General features: G+C 38.7%; 1 protein-coding gene across 1 annotated transcript in view; it reads right to left on the bottom strand.

Annotated features, from left to right (window-relative positions):
* Window positions 1-13,685, bottom strand: part of LOC122804857 (solute carrier family 15 member 2-like) — a 1,359,362-nt gene that overhangs the window by 446,447 nt on the left and 899,230 nt on the right. The window lies entirely within an intron of this gene.

Genomic DNA, 13,685 nt, shown 5'->3' with positions numbered 1-13,685 from the left:
AAAAAATTTGTGAAATTGGCTAGATTTTTGACTTAGCTTCTCTTTAAATAAGAAACATATCTTGCATTTACCAATTTCAGGACATGCCTAACAGAAGAAACTATTTTTCCAATCCCAGATGAAGTGACTGGTTCTGTATTCAGCACAGGCAACAGTTTAGAGTTCTATGAAACTGCTAAAATCAGCATTCAGTTACCATTTTTAACTCTGCTGCTTAAAAAGACAATACATGATCAGAGATGAAGTACGATACAGCTGGGAATGTCAGATCTTTGCTGTGCATTCATACAGCTGACAACAAATGACCACAGAGTTTCTTCAGGGTCAGTCTAAAGAATCAATAAATCAAATCTGCACCAATCATAGAAACTGATTCAGGAGTATTGCTAGAGATCTTAAAAAAGGAATACAGATGTTTAATCACCAAATGAGTAAGGCCACAAGTATTAAGTCACAATAATAAAATCAGTCACCAGATCCAGAATTGATTATTGTTGCATTGAAATTAAAAAAAAAAAATAATAAAAATATAAAGTCCAAACAAGCTACTTCCCAGAATATTTAGGAATCTGCCCAGTGTGAAGTCTGGCCCCTTACAAGAAGTTTTAAAATATCACCGGCTAGTGTTAATGTACTGGAGAACAGCAGGTACAGCATCCTGGGGGGAAGCAGGTTAAATCCAGGAAACTGAAGGCAGAAAAAGTCAAGGACAGAATCTTAAGGCAAAAACTGGTTGCTTGCCTGGATGTCAATAATCTCCAGAACAACCATCATGGGTTTATGGCAAGAAGGAACTATCAGTCCCAACCACTCCAGTTTTAACCATGTTTGCAGGAGAACTTGAAAGGGTCTTAGTAGTGGATGCTGTCCACCTTGATTTTGCTAATGTATTTGACTTTGTACTGCACTGGTGACTGCTATTTTTAACAGGGTTGTGAGTTCCTGAAGCCTGTATGATGACACATAGTTAGTTACTGCAAATGCTGATAATTATGATGGGGAAAAGCAATGTTGGCGTTTCATGAGTAACCTAATTTTAGTCACTCAAACCCCACACTTGAAACAGTAGCACTGTCTGAGCAACATATAAAATCAGCTGAGTGCACTCATACTGTTAAAAAATCCTGCCTGTTGCTATAGAATTAAAACAAGCCACTGTCTGAATTTTACTCAGAATGGCAATTAGCACATCACACTAAATCCATTTTCTCTGTCTAGTCCTCATCTGTCCAAATATTGATCACTGATGCTGCCAAGGAGAAGTAATAGTTTAATCCTTACTTCCTGGCTTCTTGCCTTTCTGCATCTACTTATGTCACATGATACTGATTATTCAAGTAGGGAAGGCAAAGAGTAATGAAAAAAATGTTCCCTCATTCATTAGTTTTATACTTAGGATGGGATGAGATGAGATAACGTTTTACATTTCTTTTGTTTGATAGCATTAGATGTGCTTGAGTGTTAACTAGATGTTATTGAACTATTCTATACTATACACATTTTTTTGTTGCTGCTTCTCTGCATCCTCCTCTAACTGTCTCCAACCCTACTTCCTAATCCCCTCCCTTTATCCACTTTTCCTACCCATTGTTCTATATAACCAGAGGCCCTGCAAACCTTCTAGCAGTAAAAGTTCCTCACAAACACTAGGTTTTAAATCTGGATCACGCATTCAGACACACAACCATTCAGGCACTCAATCCCCCTCTCCCCCCACACTCAAGCACTCACTCAACCACATCTCCTATCTCATTCCTCTCAAACTTTCTACTGTACCTGCATTACTGATAGTCTCCCTTATTCTAACACTTTCTATCTCTCCTCTTGTTTTCTTTCCCAGGATACATGACCTAGCCAACCAAGCGTAAAGAAAAAAACTGAAACACAGCATAGCTGGAACTCCAATTTGTCCAACTCTAGAGACTGAGGTTTTTCGTCAAACCTTTGTAGTGTAAAAAGTATGTTCAACCTAACATTATATTTCTGCTTTAAAACAGCTTGTATGAGGCTGCTTGCACATCACTGCGCCAATCTCCTACTCTACTTTTCCTTCTAATCTGCTATCCCCACTCAGCCGCTCCTCCACACCTTTGTTGTACAAACTGCCATTAGTTCTTTTGTTTTGTTGCTTTGTCCTTCTTCCTAACTGCAGCTAGCCCCATTTTCCACTACATCCTATTTTTTCCTAGCAACAGAGATTTTTCTGAAACCCCTTCCCTTATAAACTCACTGCAAGACACTACCTCCTTTTTATTTGCTTGCTTTTAATACTTGTTCCTAATAACCATGACTTATGGCCTTTTATAATGTTTCTGTTGCTGATTCGCAGACCACAGCTAACATCAACACCACCTTTCCACAAACTAACCTCACCCCTGCAGATCAATCTTCACAAAATTCCAGTATTTCCTTACCACCTAGCTTTTCTCTCTCACCATTACCAACCTTCACTATAAAAAAAACTCCTTCTTAAACTCAAACCTAGCTTGGTTTGCAAAGCTATGGAAAGGATCATCATGGACCTCATAAATAAAAATATTGAGGACCTACAGACACTGGATCCTACCCAGTTTGGCTTTGTTAAGGGCAGATCCTGCCTCTTAAACCTGGTTGATTTCTTTGAAACAGTCACCAAGGCTATTGACAAGGGGAAGGTGGTCCACACAACCTACCTGGACATCGCAAAAGCCTTCGATACAATAACCCACTCAGGCATTATAGATAAGCTCACCAGCTTAAATATAAACCCCTATGTCACTAGATGGATTGCAAACTGGCTCAAGGACAGAACCCACATGGTTAGAATTCCTGGAGCCATGTCAGACTCCAAACCAGTTACAAGTGGTGTCCCACAAGGCTCAGTCCTGGGACCTCTCTTGTTCAGTATATATTTCTTGGAGGTACAGGCCAACACGGAAGGACTGTGGCTGACCAAGTTCACAGATGACTGCAAACTGGGCACCATAATTGACTCTCCAGCTGACACAAGCATCCTCCAAAAGGGCCTCATAGAAACAGACAACTGGTGCCAGAGCCATGGCCTCAAGCTAAATGCCAAAAAGTGTATAGTCATCCCCTTTGGCAAAAACAAAGTGCCCTCAAATTACCACATAGGTGGTAATCCATTAAGTACAGAAGAAGTAATTAGGGACCTGGGGACCCAAGTTGATAGAAATCTCTCATTTGACACCCACGTGGCCAAAGTGGTTAGGAAAACATTTTATATAGCCCACCTAATCATGAAGGGATTCACATCTAGATCAGGGGAGGTCATCGTGCCTCTTTACTCATCCCTCATCAGGCCCATAATTGAGTACAATGCCCCTTTTGGGATGTACCTTACCAGACACCTGCAGCAACTGGAAAGACCTCAAAAGTACCTCACCAAGAGGATCAAAGGGCTCAAACAGATGCCATATGCTGCCCGGTTAAAGAAACTCCAGCTCTACTCAGTGGCATACCGCCTGTTCAGAGGCGATCTGTGCCTGACATATAAAGCCATGTCCAACCCGGAATTAATGGACATGCTGCACCTCAGAAAATCCAAATCCCATCGAGCTCACGGCTTGAGAGACTTGAACCTCAGCACTGAAATAAATAGGACATGCTGGAGGGACAGATTCATAACCCAGAGGCTCCCTTCACTCTGGAATAAAATCCCAGTCCAGGTTAGGCAGAGTCCCTCATTGACTCTCTTCAAGAGGAATCTTGATGAGTGGATGGGAGATCGTAGGTTTACCCCGGGTATCACTTCTGTGTCACTGTTAGACAGAGGCACAGTATACTAACCTCGAAAAAGGGCATAGCAAAATAAATTTAAAATGGGTGGTGAAAGACAAACACATTCTGGCTAGGCTTATAAATGCCCTAGGGCAGATAGCCTAGTATGAACCTATGAACCTAAACCTGGCACTAATGCATCTGACAATTTACCTCCAGAATTTCTAAAAACATCAGGTAGCTCTATTGCTTATTCCATCAGCATACTCTGTAACAGATCTATTCAGGAATCCCATGTACCTATTATCTGGAAAAAAGCATATATTCTTCCTCTCCATAAAGGTGGCAACAATTCTGGCATTTCCAGTTTCCGACTCATTGCCGACCTATCTCTAAAATTTTAGAAAAAGGCATTCATACTCAGATTTTTAATTACGTGCTTCAAAACCAAATCCTTTCTCTGACTCAGCATGGCTTCAGGCCTGGTCACAGTACTACTACAGCTCTTACACCCTTCATGGATACAGTTAACTGGGCCTGAGATGCTGGTAAAATTGTTTCTTTGCTCTTTCTTGATCTTTCTATGGCCTTTGATATGGCATCCCTTCTCCTTCTTCTTACTAAAGTCTCCAAATTAGGCATCTCACTAACATATCTAAACTGCTTCTCAAACTACCGCACAAATAGGCACAAATCTACCAAATGGCAATATTCTTTCTTGCCATTTCTTAACACCACTACAGGTGTTCCGCAAGGAGCCATACTTGGCCCTCTTTTGTTTAGCATTTTCATAAATAACTTTCACATCTCTCTTACTCAAGGCAACGTCATCCAAAACACAAATGAATGAACAATCATCTGCACTGCCAAGTTTATATCTGAACTACATCTAATGCAAAATGCCTTCACTTCTAGCGAAACTTGGATGTCCAATAATCATCTCGCTCGAAACCCCAAAAAAACTAAACTCCAGCTATTTACTCCCAAAAAAACACCACCCTCAACAAGAATGAATTCACTGTTCATTTTCAAAACAACACTGTCATCAAAGTTGTTCCAAATACACTGCTAGGTGTCATCATAGATGAAAACCTAACATTTGACCTCCATATTCACAGCAATATCAGCACAACTATTTCTTCAACCACTCCACAAAATTGTCACAAGCCTCATCCTTCCTGCTATCATCTCTATTTTATGGTGTCCCTCTCCTTACCAATATCTAGTCCTCTTTGAATCCAAACTAGACACATGCTACAATAAAATTGCTAAATTTGTAACCGATGGAACATTTTCATCTTACCATTGTTCCTCATTCTGTCAACTTAACTGGCTAGAACTTCCACATTATCTTATATATTTAAAAAAAAAAAAAAATATATATATATATATATATATATATATATAAAATGTGTGTGTGTGTGTGTGTGTGTGTGTATATATATATATACACATATATATATATATAGATATATATATATGTGTGTGTGTGATATATATATATATATATATATATATATAGATATATATATACACACACACATATATATATATATATATATATATATATATATATATATATATATATATATATATATATATATATATATATATATAGTGGATATATAAAAGTTTACACACCCATGTTAAAATGCCAGGTTTTTGTGATATAAAAAAATAAGACCACAATGAATCATTTCAAAACTTTTCCCACCTTTAATGTGTCCTACAACCTGTAGAATTCAATTGAAAAATAAACAAATCTGTTGGGGAAAAATAAAAAGGTACAATATGATGATTGCATAAGTATGCACACCCTTAAACTAATACTTTGTTGTGTGTACACACCCTTAAAGTAATACTTTGTTGTGTGTACACACCCTTAAACTAATACTTTGTTGAAGCACCTTTTGAGTTAATTACAGCATTTGGTCTTCTTGGGTACACACCTGCCATCAATTAAAGAGACTCTGATTAACCCCAAATAAAGTTCAGCTGTCCTAGTAGGATTTTCCTGACATTTACTCAGTTGCCTGCTACAGCAAAAGCATGGTCCGCAGAGAGCTTACAAAGCATCAAAGGGATCTCATTGTTGAAAGGCATCAATCAGGAGAAGGGTGCAACAAAATTTCCACAGCATTGGACATACCATGGAACACAGTGAAGACAGTCATCAAAAAGTGGAGAAAATATGGGAGAACAGTGATGTTACAAAGAACTGGATGTCCCTCCAAAATTGATGAAAGAACAAGATGAAAACTGGACAGGGAGGCTGCCAAGAGACCTACAGCAACACTGAAGGAGCTGCAGGAATTTGTGGCAAGTACTGATTGTGTACTACATGTGACAACAATCTCCCGTATTTTCCATATGTCTGGACTATGGGGTACGGTTGCAAGACAGAATCCTTTTCTTAAACAGAAAAACATCCAGACCCAGCTAAAACTTGCAAAACAATACATCAAGTCACCCAAAAGCATGTGGGAATATGTGTTACGGTCTGGTGAGACCAAGGTTGAACTTTTTGGCCACAATTCCAAAAGGTACGTTTGACGCAAAAACAACACTTTGCATCACCAAAAGAACATCATCCCCACGGTGAAGCATGGTGGTGGCAGTATCATGCTTTGGGATTGCTTTTCCTTCAGCTGGAACTGGCATTTAGTCAAGGTAGAGGGAATTATGAATAGTTCCAAATACCAGTCACTTTTGGCCCAAAACCTTCTAGCGTCTCCTAGAAAGTTGAAGATGAAGACGAATTTCACCTTTCAACATGGCAATGACTCCAAGCATACATCCAAATCAACAAAAGAATGGCTTCATCAGAAGAAAATTAAAGTTTTGGAATGGCCCAGCCAGAGCTGAGACCTAAATCCAATAGAAAATCTGTGGGGTGACTGGAAGAGGGCTGTGCACAAAAGATGCCCTTGCAATCTTGACAGATTTGCAGTGCTTTTGCAAGGAAGAGTGGGCAAATATTGCCAAGTCAAGATGTGCCATGCTGATAGAGTCCTACCCAAGAAGACTGAATGCTGTAATTAAATCAAAAGGTGCTTCAACAAAGTATTAGTTTAAGGGTGTACACAATTTTATAATTTTTATATTTTTCCCCAAACAGATTTGTTTGTTTTTATATTGAATTGTACAGGTTATAGGTTACATTAAAGGTGGGAAAAGTTTTGAAATGATTTATTGTGGTCTCATTTTTTTATATCACAAAAACCTGGCATTTTAGCAGGGGTATGTAAACTTTTTATATCCACTGTGTGTGTGTATATATATATATATATATATATATATATATATATACATTATATATATAGATATATATATATATATACATACATATATGGATCTACTTCACTTGAGCTAAAACTCATTTGACTGACACCCAATTGACCTAAATTTCATTTGACTGACAACTCATTTAACTGACTTCCATTTCACTAACAGCTTACAATGCTGAATTTCAACATACTAAATCTTAAACCATAGACAAGCACACTTAGAACACCAATAACTAACTCTTTCCAGAACTTAAAAACTACTTACTTACCCTCTTAACAGAAATGGGACAATGTACAACCAAACTAGGTGGGGGGCTACACCCCCATACCCCCCTAATTATATACTAACTCCAGGTTCACACTACAGTGGAGAAAAAGGCATATACCTTTAATGTGCCTTTCAGTACTCTACATGCTGCCACCACTGCTGGGAACGCACAAAACATTCGACAAATTACTTTAGATACTTCCCATAAAAATGTAAAGAGACAAACCCACATTTTTGAAACACTACTTTCTACATGACTATCGGAATTAGACCCATATATATATATATATATATATATATATATATATATATATATATATATATATATATATATATATATAAATTATTTTATATATTTAATAACACACACACACATATATATATATATATATATATATATATATATATATATATATATATATATACAAACCATCAAACTGCCCCGCCCTTTCTTTTCTACTTACTCTGTACCATCCAAATAGACCTCTCAGATTTGAAAACAAACTACTCCTGAAAGTTAAAAAACAAATCTCTCACATGGACACCTGCTCTACTTTTTTATTATTTCAAAACTATGGAGTACCCTCCAACCATTAATCAGGGCCACTAGCAATCCAGCTCTCATTAAAAGTCCCTGAGACAACAATTTTCCTCTGTCTGGCAGTGCACATGTGCCAAAACAACATTCCCTAAAACCTGACTCCCTCCTCTGTACTACCACATCTTCATTCTAGCTCTACTCTTATATAACTCTATCGCTTAATTTCTACATAACTAAACTGCTGGTACTGTCTTCTGTATTTAACACCTATAATCAAGCTTATAACTACAAATGTGATATTCACTTGCCAATAATCATGATACTTATATTCTACTTGAGTAAACTACTATACCCTTATTATTGTACAGTAATTCTGTACACTGACTCCAAAATGTTCAACTGTAACCCTCCTATTGCATTGTACTGATCATATATTGATGTTATTGATTGTGTACTGTAAACATGATGTATTTCTTATGCTTATACTGTGTACTGATCATTTTAATGTGGAGCTTTTCTCCCCGGGCCTCTGCTGAAAATGGGCTCACCATGGCCTCAGTGGACCTTCTTGGTAAATAAATGCAAATAAATAATAAAAATAAATAAATAAATGAAGTCTACCTAGGTGTGAGTGTATGCGTGTGTGTGCCTTCTGTGGAAAGTTGGGCACTGGGCTGGCAACTCAACACCGTAAAACTCCACTGCCAATCATGAGCGGACAGATGATCCGCTGTGGTGACCCCTAACCGGGAAAAAGCCGAAAGAAGAAGATTCTTTCAAACTCAAGTGCTTATACCTATAACAAAATAATTAACAATAATCCACATGCATCTACTTGTATATTTAACAAAATGACCTCCAGTGTGTGGCATCTTCTGTCTTCAGTTAGAAAAGTCTACTATAGCACATACCAGAAAGAGCCTGTCCCAGACGAAAATGAATTGCTGGATCTTCCTCTTTGTCATCCCTGAAAACCATATAGCATACACACATTCCTAACTCTGGATCATAGGCATCATATCCCAAAATGCAACTATAAATCTTATACTACCTGCTACCACAGTATGACACTTTAGATGCTGACATGTACTGGTCCTTGATTATTTCTTTCTTTGGTTGCAATTAATCATCAGAAATAATAATGAAATGTTTAGGTGAAATAGAATCATATTCAATCCCAGAAACATAACACAGAGCAGTTTCTGCCCTTGTGTTTCACTACTCACTAAGCAAGCTGTCATTTCAACAGCAAATGGAATAAACATAAACTAAAGAAATAATCATTTGCACAGGCATTATCAGGCAAACTGTATACTCAGAAAACAACACACACCTTTGTCACTGAAATAAGGGAAAATGCAATCACAGGTAAGTTGGAATGTGTCAAAAGGGTATATAATAGGAAAAGGGAATTAAGCTGAAATCTGAAGAAATGTACTTAAAGCTACAAGTGTTTAATAACAATGCCAGTCTGGAATCTTGCAGCAAAATGCACCAGTATACTGCCTTATGATAGCAATGGTTGTCATCATTATTTTTTTTTCTAGATATGCTAATGAAAATACTTGTAATACCTTATCTCAAATATGACTCCCTGAAATATAAACATACCTCTCAACCTCTTAACATTGGGGGGGGCAAAGGCCCAAAAAGAGGGACAGATTTTACATTTAGTTGCTTGAATAACAGGTTTTGCATTAGCATGCATTTTCTGAAGTATTTGAATTTTGAAATTCAAATGTCTGTTATTATTTAGTGACTTTAATCCTCAGTGATAAAATTTAATGATGAACAGTCCAAAAACATGTGGCAAAAATCTGGACATTCTGCAAAAATCTGACATTTGAGAGATATGAATGGAAAAAAGGCTGAATACTGATATGCTAAATAATCTAAGTAGTTCTGAAAAAAAGTGAAAAGAAAACTGGAGGGTTAAAATTATAATGCAAAAATGATGCTTTTTGTCATGTGGAAAATCTTTTAGTACCCTAAATTAATTATACTAACTCCAAAATCACACAAAATTAGGAGAGAAGCAGAAGTTTTAACTACTTCCACTTTTACAAAAAGTGAAATTTAGCTTTCGGCTATAAGGTAGTATAAACAAAACTGGTACATTTAAGTAAGACAGTCGCCCGGATTCAGCAAACGTCCATACAGGAATAGCTTATTCCTGTACAGAAGGTACTGTTCCTGTATAGCATGGCAGCGCACCACGCATATGCATGAAGGCACGCTGCTGTGCTGCAAGATGTACATGGGAATGTGTATGAGTGCAGGGTGTGTGTCTGAGAGAAATGGTCTCACAAGATACACACCCCCTGCATAACAGGATTGCCATACAGCAATGCAAAAAGAGCGAGATAGCTCTTTCAACAGAGATGTGGCGAAAATGTTGCATAGTGTACTGCTGTAAAATAAAAGTGTAGTAGCTACTGTAAAAATAGTGGCAAAGCATTAAAGAATGAAGTTAGAAAATAATGACAGAGAATCTGAAGTGCAGACGTCATACCTGTCAGAAAATGCATGGAAATGCAAAACCTGGTAGTATAACAGCCATAAAGTTTGCAAGAGAAATATTTAAAAAAAAGTCTGTAATGTTGTTTTTTTCACATCACCAAGAAAGTTTAAGCATAGCTGAGCGGGTGTGCCCGCTGATTAGCTATGCTTAGCCGAACTGAAACAGCCCAACAAGTTAAATAGCAATACACATACACAGTAAGCAGTAGTGGTTAGCGTGCTTGCTTTGTAAGTGGACAGGAAGGGTTCTATCCCCACTGATGCCATTTGTATGTGAAATCACCACAAATGTCATTTTTAAGTGTATGTATGTAGTAAATAATTTATATTTGCAACCAGAGCAGTGCATTAGGGCCAGATGTGAGGTGTCAGTGTAATAAAGTTGTGAAACCCCATATAAACACAAGTGCCCTATACAGATAGCCACACAAGAATAAATGTAATGAAAGGACAGAGTGGGATGTTACGGAAGGTAAACAAAATAATAATATGTCAGGAATGATGAATCAGTCCCACACAGCTGATAGTCTATAAAACTAAAATGTAAGCAATTCCAAGCATAGCACAGCCATGCTTATTGGTTGTAAGCATTGCTTAAATATGAATGCTAAACAGTGAGTAGCCAAGCTAAGTAGATTTGCCCAGTTATAAGCAGTGCTGAACTTGCCCCTTTAAGCACTGCCAACCTTAGCTAAGCAGGTTTTCCTGTAGCTTAGTTGAGCTTAGCAGTTTCAAAAATAACCAATCACGGCAAAGTGCAGGAAATTGGCCCTATTTAAACCCTGTAGGTGGGAATACAGCCCATAACCAGTTGGAGCTCATCACTGTAGGCACCATGGCAGGAGTAGGACAAGATGTTCACTTTCGTTCTCAACACTGGGGAATTCAGGAGTCCAGGGTCATGGTTGGACTCCTTGTTGAAAACCATGATTTGAAACTGCTGCAGGGCCAGTACCAGGGCTCAGAATATAAAGCTGAGGCCTGGGACCATCTTGCCCATGAACTCACCAGTGCTACAGGGATCCCTCAGACTGGTGAGTAGGTTCAGTATCACTACTCTGACCTCAAGCTTAGAAAGAGGGACCTTCTGGACCATTCGGAAAAAGACGCTCGGGCAGGGAATGCCCCAGTAGTGTGTAAGTATCAGTATTGATTGCTGTTTAAGATAGTCCAGGCTGTGTATGTGATGGATAGGTAGTCATAAATGTTTCTCTGTCTCCTGTACAGCTGCAGCTGAGAGGGCTTCGAAAATGGAGGCACATGGCAGCAGGTTGCAAAGGCTGTGCTGTGAGGCTGGTGAGTACTGATCTAGCTGGCAGTGTAATTGAAAGTAGTAGAATATCTCCCATCAGTGCTGTCATCTGTGTATTGTTTGAATTGAATAAAACTGAAATGACCACAGATAATGTTAGTGATCTACATAAAACAGTGATAATCTGTCAATAAAACTATACAACTCTGGACTGTTGTGTTTTATTTGCAATGTGTTAGTAGGAATTGGAAATGTGTATAGCTTTTGCACAGCAAATATGGCTCTGATAGCATTAAGTATCTGAGGTTCCTGTGGCAGATAGTCAAGTCTTGTACAACAGATGAAGCATAACAAAGTTCCCCTACACTATGATTTAGTAGCTGAATATTAAAAATGTTTGCTAACCCTTGTTTTCTGTAATATAATATCTGAAAGTGTGAGTACACAGTAGAACAACTGTCTGCCATGCAGGAATGTCAGAAGTACAAGGTCATATTGGCCAAATCACAGACTAATAGGTAGAAACAACTCACATAAGAAATAGCAGTTCCTTGATAGCTTGTTCTGATAAACATCAGCATTGTGACTACTTTTTGAACAAACTGGTAGGGTTTGAATCCTGGGCATGGTACTAAGCTGTCTGCATATTTTCACACAAGAATATGTGAGTATTGTTACAAACAGTCAGGTAGTGTAAACACACGTATTTTCCCACAGCTTTGGCAGGTAAGGCAAGCTGGATATTAACCGTAGGATGTGTCTCTTATGCACTGTGTAGAACACACACTGGCCAGCCCCAAGGCTGTAGATGACAGCAAGAGAAGTATATATACCACTTAGTTTCCCCCCAAAAAAGTCCCTCAAGTGTCAAGCCATCATGACTATTGGTCACTGTCCCCAGCACCTATGGTTCTGTACAAAAATGAAGGTGGATTATGGCATTAACAGACACACACGCAGTATGATTGCACATATCAAAGCTGAACCCTGTTAATGTGTAGAAACAGTCAGGTAGTGTTAACCTAACTTTTTCCACAGGTCCGGCAGGTAAGTACAGCTGTATATTAGGTGTACAAAGTTTGAAAGTACAGTTGTGTACCTACCATAAATGTAGATGTTCGAGTGTATTCACTGTTGCAGTCATTACTCTTGGGTTATCCTGCTGGCAGGCTACCCGCAGTCGGCCAGAATTCCAAAGTCTAGGTCCGGCATTGGTTGCTGTTGCCTTTTCCCTGACATCAGTGCACCAGGGGTATAAAAGATGCAGCCGATGCCATTTTCTTCAGTTTTTCTTGCCCCAGATGTCAGGTGCCCCAAATAGGTAGGCTGAAAAATATAGCAATAAGAAATACATGCACAAAAATAACATTTCCTTCATCTACAAGCAAATACACCAAAAAGGTTGTATAGGATAGAGAAGTGTAGATAAGTCCCAGCAAAGAGAAGGGGGTGGTGGGTGGGTAACCTGGACTGCATCAGTGAATACACTCGAACATCTACATTTATGGTAGGTACACAACTGTACTATGTTCATCATGTTTCACTGTTACAGTCATTACTCTTGGGTTGAATCCCAAATCTGAGGATGGGTGGCTGGGCTAAACAGGATTAGGAGAGGCTATGAGGCCCTGCAGAACTGCAGTGGTGGCAAAGCCTGCTCTGGACTTAGAGTAGAGAGGCAAGTGGTTGTGCTTTGTAAAGGTGTGCACTATACTCCAAGTTGCAGCCTCTAAGATTTCTTTGGTTGGTACTCCTCTGAGGAAGGCTGCTGAAGTGGCTGCTGCTCTGGTGGAATGAGGCCTTATGCCCTTAGGCACTGATTTGCCATGTTGAGAATAGCAGAAATGGATGCAATGGCCTATCCATTTAGAAATAGTCTGTTTTGATATAGCCTTTCCTTGTGATCCTGCAGCATATGACACTAAAAGTTGCTCAGTCTTTCTGAAAGCTTTAGTTCTGTCCAAGTAGAAGCATAACTGCCTGTGTATGTCCAAAGACTGCAGAATTTTCTCACCCTTGTTCTGTGGATTTGGGTAAAAGGTAGGCAAGTGAATGATTTGATTGAGGGCCACACTGGACACCACCTTAGGCATAAAT

This window comes from Protopterus annectens, chromosome 6.part0 (assembly GCF_019279795.1).
Source record: "Protopterus annectens isolate FY-2018-M chromosome 6.part0, PAN1.0, whole genome shotgun sequence".
Taxonomy (NCBI): domain Eukaryota; kingdom Metazoa; phylum Chordata; order Ceratodontiformes; family Protopteridae; genus Protopterus; species Protopterus annectens.
Note: the sequence above shows the minus strand (reverse complement) of the source record. Positions and strands in the feature narration are given on the sequence as shown.